The sequence below is a fragment of the Marmota flaviventris genome, chromosome 5 (genome assembly GCF_047511675.1).
Source record: "Marmota flaviventris isolate mMarFla1 chromosome 5, mMarFla1.hap1, whole genome shotgun sequence".
Taxonomy (NCBI): Eukaryota; Metazoa; Chordata; class Mammalia; order Rodentia; family Sciuridae; genus Marmota; species Marmota flaviventris.
The window spans coordinates 6,474,563-6,480,856 of record NC_092502.1 but is presented as its reverse complement, the minus strand read 5'-3'; positions in this window follow the sequence as shown (position 1 = coordinate 6,480,856).

Sequence of the window (6,294 nt, the reverse complement as noted above, 5' to 3'; positions counted from 1 at the left end):
CATTGTGCCATTTTTACCAAAATTACATTAAGAGACACAGGGTGTATATAAAATTTCAAGGAACTCTTCACCTTCCAATATAAAATCAGTTAACCTTGAGCAGTACTTCACAGTGCTCACTGACTACTTCAAGTCCATCTAGTCATTCTCTGCTCTGTGTTAACCATAGGCTAAGATTCTTATACATTTTGTAGATCCCAAGGTAAGTGGTCAAACTGAGCTGCCAAAAGTAGATTAAAGGCCAAACTGGAAGGTCAGTTCCAAGACTTCTCCTTCCTCCCAAAGTCACCCAGCTGCATAAATGGAGCCTCTGAGAAACAAAGTAAGACACATACCCCAGAAACATTGATAGGAAGCTCAAAGTGTCCTAAATGCCACCCACAGATTAGCTCAGGTGAGCAAAACCCCAGGGAATTAAAGAGAGATTTGAACTCTCACACATTGCAGTTTGGAGAGCAAAGTCACACATCAGCTCAGGGAAGGTTTGTGGCATATTCTCATGAAGGTAACCAGAAAAGCATCCTACGATCCTCATAGTTACATGTTGGAAGGAAATGAAAACATGTGAACACATGTGCAGGCACTAAAACTTCAAGCAGCCTTATTAATGATATCTAATACCTGGGACCAACACAAATGACTCTCACTTGAAAACTGTATGAATAAATTGTAATTGATTCACAAAATGAATTTGAAAATTTGACAATTTGTTTTTTTTTAAATTTTTTTAGTTGTAGGTGGATACAATATCTTTATTTTATTTAATTATTTTTATGTGGTGCTGAGGATTGAACCCAGGATCTCATGAGTGCAAGGCAAGCACTCTACCACTGAGCTACAATCTCAGCCCAAAATTTGACAATTTGACATTTTAGAATCAAAACCCTGACACATTCAACCGATACAGGATTATCAAAGACAGTGTGCTAGATGACAGAATTGAGGTGTAAGAAAACTGTACACAGCCATGTATGAGGGTCAGGGAGGGCTACCTAGAAGGGGAGGAAGGACAGTCTGGAGAGGGACATTCTGCTCCCCTTGTGCAGGGGTGTGTGCATGATGTGAACCCAGGGCACAGTCAGCACCTGCCCCCTGGAGGTCCTGGCATCCAGTGCTGGGTACCATCCCCCAAGGTGGCCTCTCATCATCCTTGCTTCCTGGGGTCCTTGCCCTGATGTCCAGGTGCTGCTGCCTTTGCTAAGTAAGGGCTGACCCTCCAATGATAAAGATAACAGTTTGCACATGCAAGGTTCATCCTCAAGGGCAGGTCCACCTGGGTCCCCAGCAGTGCGTTCTGTGAGAAGATGACACCACACCATGACTACAGTCATGTGGTCCTATAAAGGGGCCAGGGAATCTGAGTCTCTTGCACAGAGCCCTGTGGACCAGGAGCCTTGAAGTGATTTTTCCAGTCCCATTGAGACAACCTCAAACTATCATGTAGGGACAGATCCAGGATGAAGCTTCTGACCAAGGCCCAAATCCCTGAGCTGCATCTTTCTGTGGCTGGTGCAGTGCCCGGGGCTTTCTCAACTAACTCAGTCTGAGGAGGGTGTTCCTAGCTGGATGGGAAGGGTGCATGGTATCTGTGGATTGTGTCACAAGCATTGTACATAACAATAAACTCAATTCAGTAGGTTTTGTCTTTGAAGCACTATAAGAAATTCTCCGCAGTGTAGGCTTAGAAAAATGAGAAAGTATATTAAAGTTAATGAAATCTAAGTTTCTCATAGGTGGAAACCTTAGTTTTCTTTGAGTCTGAAGTGTTTCAATCACTTTTCAGTGATTTTTTCATATACAAATATGAAGGGGAAGGAGAATGTGTGCCCTTTTGTATTCTGGATTGAAATGGAGGCAAATTTCTATATTTCTAAATGTATATATGTGTATGTATGCATATGTATAGATATATCCCCTCTATGAAATAGTAATAGATTATCAACTAACAGAAATGTATTATTATTACCAATTCACTTAATATAGATAGGAATCATGAATATGAATGTGTATTCCATATGCACGTGCAGATACCTGTTGCTTAGAAGGTTTCAAACCTTTGAAAGCTCAGTATCAGTGAGCACACCAGTGACCAGGGATTGATCTGTAAAATATCCTCATTTAATGAAACTAGAGGTCTTGAGAGAAGAGGTGATTTCCAGGAATGAGCAAGTCAATGTATGGGTTAGGCTTCTTAGGTTTTGTTGTAAAGAAGGGAATCTCTCCAGATAGTCCTGTTTATTGAAGAATAAATTTTCTAATGATGCCTCTGATTTTCAGAAGAATTGTGATGTTAATTCATCTTACATTTCTACTTTTGTTGATTTGGGTCTTTTCTTTCTCTCTCTCTCTCTCTCTCTCTCTCTCTCCCTCCCCCACAATTTATAATTAGTTTGGCTGAGGGTTTACAAATATTGTTTGTGTTTTTAAAGAAGCAACTCTTTAATCCATTGAAACTGCAAATTGTTTTCTTTCCTCTTTCATTAATTTCATTTCTAATCTTAATTATTTTCTGTCTTCTACTGATTTTGAAATTAGTTTGTTCTTTTGCTTTCTAAAGACTTGAGTTGGAATATAAGCCTATTTATTTGGGAACTCCCTATTTTTTAAAGTAGGCACTCGATGCTCAAAAATTTTGCTTTAGAATTGCTCTTCTCTGTCCCAGAGATTTTGGTCTATTGTATCTATGTTCTCATTTGTTTCTGAGAATTTCTCATTTTTTTATCATTTCTTTTATGATCCATTCTTCATTTTAAAAGAGTAGCGTTCAATCTCCATGTGTTTATGTGGTTCATTTGGTTTATAGCAATATTTGGGTCAAAATATATATCTATTTTTATTGATCTTTATTTGGCTGGTGGCTATGTTTTAACTGATTATTCTTCTGGAGTATCCATCTTTCCAGTTCTGTGTGTTGAAATGTTGTTGAGGCTCACATAGGGCTAGATGTTTTGTGGAGTGACATTCCCTGTTACTTGGCTGAGTTGTGAGAATTTCCTGGCACCAGGATCTCTGCTCTATGAGTCTGAAGTGTTTCAATCACTTGTCAGCCTCTCTTGGAAAAAGGGAGAGCCAAAGGTAGCACTAATGTTGGCAACCGTTGTATAAACTTAAGATAAATGTTTGACATTCATAGCACCAATTGTCATTTGTATAGGAATGTCATTTGTATAGGAATGGTCATCATCTAACATCTGAACCAACAATAAAAACCTGAGCTAGATCAGGCATTAAACAGGGGCATCTACTACATCATCCACCATATTAACAATCACTACACAAGTAGGGTAGGAATTATACAAATTACTTAACTATATCAGAAAGTTGTCAAGTGAAAGGAAAATAAACCATTGAGGCAAGAGAAAATCTAAAATATTTAAAAAGTGAATGGAGGAAGACAAGAGAGAAGTAGCAGACAGTGACTATAGGGATGGAGAAAAAGGTAATAAAAATAAAAAAAATAATTTAGAACAGGGAATTTGGCTAATAGTATAAGAGAGATTAAAGGGGTGCATTAATAAGGACAAAAACCAAGGTACAAACAAACACACAAATGTAAGATCAAAACCACTCAAACCCATGGATAAATTTTACCCAACTAAGTCAAATTAAGGCTACATGATAAATGAGTCAAGAACAAAGCAATTAAGTGAAAGTTAAGACTGTGGCTGCTGTCACTGCCACCACTGCTGCTGCCAGCCCACTGGCACCAACACCCAGAGGCCTGCGGCCAGGTGCGGGCAGGTTGATTCCATGCAGCAGCTCCATCTTGGGATGCGTCAAGGTCTGGGGGAAGAGGGCCCAGGAGGTTTGCTGCCACTGCCATCTTGGGGTGCACCCGCCTTTGCCTGTGGGGATGCAGGTCCCGCTATGGCTGAGGTAGGGCTCGCCCCTCGCTGCCCTTGTTTCTCGAAGGTTACAGGACTGTCCACGTTCACCCGTGCAGGTCCCAACTACCACTGTACCTTGACCCAGTTTCGGTCACCAGGTATCCTGCCCTCAGCACTGTGCTGCACAGGCAAAAAGACAGTCGTGTCCTTTTGATCTTTTTGCTGTATAAGTTCTTTGGTCACATTTTAGAATTACAGTTGGGTCAGCTTATAAAACTTTAATGTCCGTGTGTATGGGTTTACTCATCTCATGTATTTTTTCTCCCTGCCCCACTTTAGTTCCAGTCTCTGATGCTCACCGAGTGGACCCTCTGTATGGTTATGGAAGGAGTGGGAGGTGGCCTCATCATACAGCCCCTCCTGTCCCTCCCAGAGCCTGGGGTTTGGGTCTGAAGAGCTCTGGCCTCTCCTGGATCAGCACAGGGAGTCCACAGCAGCTGGCCCGAGTTGCACCCCCCCCCCCCCGCCCCCAGGGGTGTGCTCATGCGCAGCAGCAGGCTCTGGGGCCCACATGCTCTGGTGAGGTCCCCATAATGCTCAAGCAACGGCGTGATTCAGGAAAAAGTGCAGTGCAGGACGTGATCTTCCTCTCCTTGCTCCAGAGAGGGTTCCATGGGTGCCACCTGGATACTACTACGGAGGCTCTGGGCTGGGTAAAATGCCTAGGTGACAGGATCTGGGTTCATAACAGCAAAGATAATAGGAAAGACTTATTTAGGCAACCAAAGAGGCTAGGGATCCCAATTATCTTCTGTGGGGAAGGCCAGCCAACACCTCCTCCCCTGGAGTAGCTGGAAACACGCAGAAAAGCCAGGTTTCTACTCCTATAATGATTACACTGACAGGAAGACGTGTACACCACACATTTACAACATTATTCCTTGTCAATAACATTACACTTAAAAAATTGAAAAAAAAAAATCAGGAACCCCTGGAGCATGCCTCTGCGACACACAGGCTGTACATGGAGACACAGCTCAGTGCCAGGCCCCACACTGCAAGGTCAGCTCAAGTGGCTGCTCTGAAGTGCCCCACCTGGGCTACCACCCAGACAACTGGAATTCAGCCAACTGGCTGGGCAGGTTTGAAGACTCAGACTAGGAGACCTGGGTAAGGAAAGTGCTGGGAGCCACGGCAAAGCTCAAGAAGCACCTCAGCAACAGCCATTGGTCTGAACCAGGGGCATTTGCAGGACCTGAAACCAATCAGGGAGCCAGAGCAGACCCTCAAGGGGCTACCCCAGAACAGAGGTCATGGGCATGCCACCCTGTCCACACCACCAACTGCTTCAGTGGACTTAGAGATAGCTCAGATGGAGGGTCACACTCAGATGGTGCTAGGAGGGTTGAAGGGCAGAACTCCTGCTATTTACAGCTCCACAGGGCAAAGGGCAGCCAGGAAGGCCATGCCGATTGCTCCTGGGGTCTGGAAAGAGGCAGCCAGGGCTGTGGGAAGTGGATTATGCCCCAGCAGACAATATGGCTTCAGCCCAGAGCTGCTAATGTGGTTTCCTGTGCTCTGGGGCAGAGGGCTGTCCCTGGCTGTCTGCTGCCTGGCCCTGGGATGATTAGAGCTGGTGCAGGAGCCAAGAGTGTGAAGTCCAGGTGGAAAGAGTGGTCCTCGTAAGAGATTCAAGGAAGGGAACTGACAGTGCCTCATTACTATAAAAAACACCATGGAGGAATACCACAACACACCTTGAAGTTTCCCTGAAATCAAAAATTCTAAAATCTCCAAGCACTGATGAATGCTGGACAATGGAAATGCTCATAAATAAGCTGGTCACCCTCTCTGGAACTGTGAGTTTGTCTGGGAGATTCAGGTGTGCTCACATGGGGTGCACACCAGGTTGCTCCCAACACACCTTTTAAATTAGCCCCAAACTGAAACAGTCACACTTGTCCATTGTTGGTGGGACTGCAGACCAGTACGACTCTCTGGGAAGCAATATGAAAATGCCTCAAAAAAACTGGGATGGACCCACAATAAGACCAGCTATCCCACTCCTAGGTATTTCCCCAAAAGAACTGAAATCAGCATACTACAGCAATGCAGCCAATTCACAGTAGCCAAATGGTGAGATCAACCCAGATGCCCATCAATGCATGAATGGATTAATAAAGTGGCGTATATATACTCGATGGGGTTTTCCTCAGCTGCAAAGAAAAACAAAATCATGGCATTGGCTGGTAAATGGAAGGAAATGGGGAACATCATGCCACGTGAAATAGGCCAGATTCAGAAAATCAAGGGTCAAGTTTTTTCTCTGCTATGCAGAAGCTAGGCCAACCGAAAGGAAAGGAGAAGGGAAGGGTAGCACATCACAGAGACAAGGGGAAGACCAGTCATGCACAAGAAGGAGAGCCAAAAGCAGAACACAGGGCCAGGAAGGGCAGGAAATGTGGAA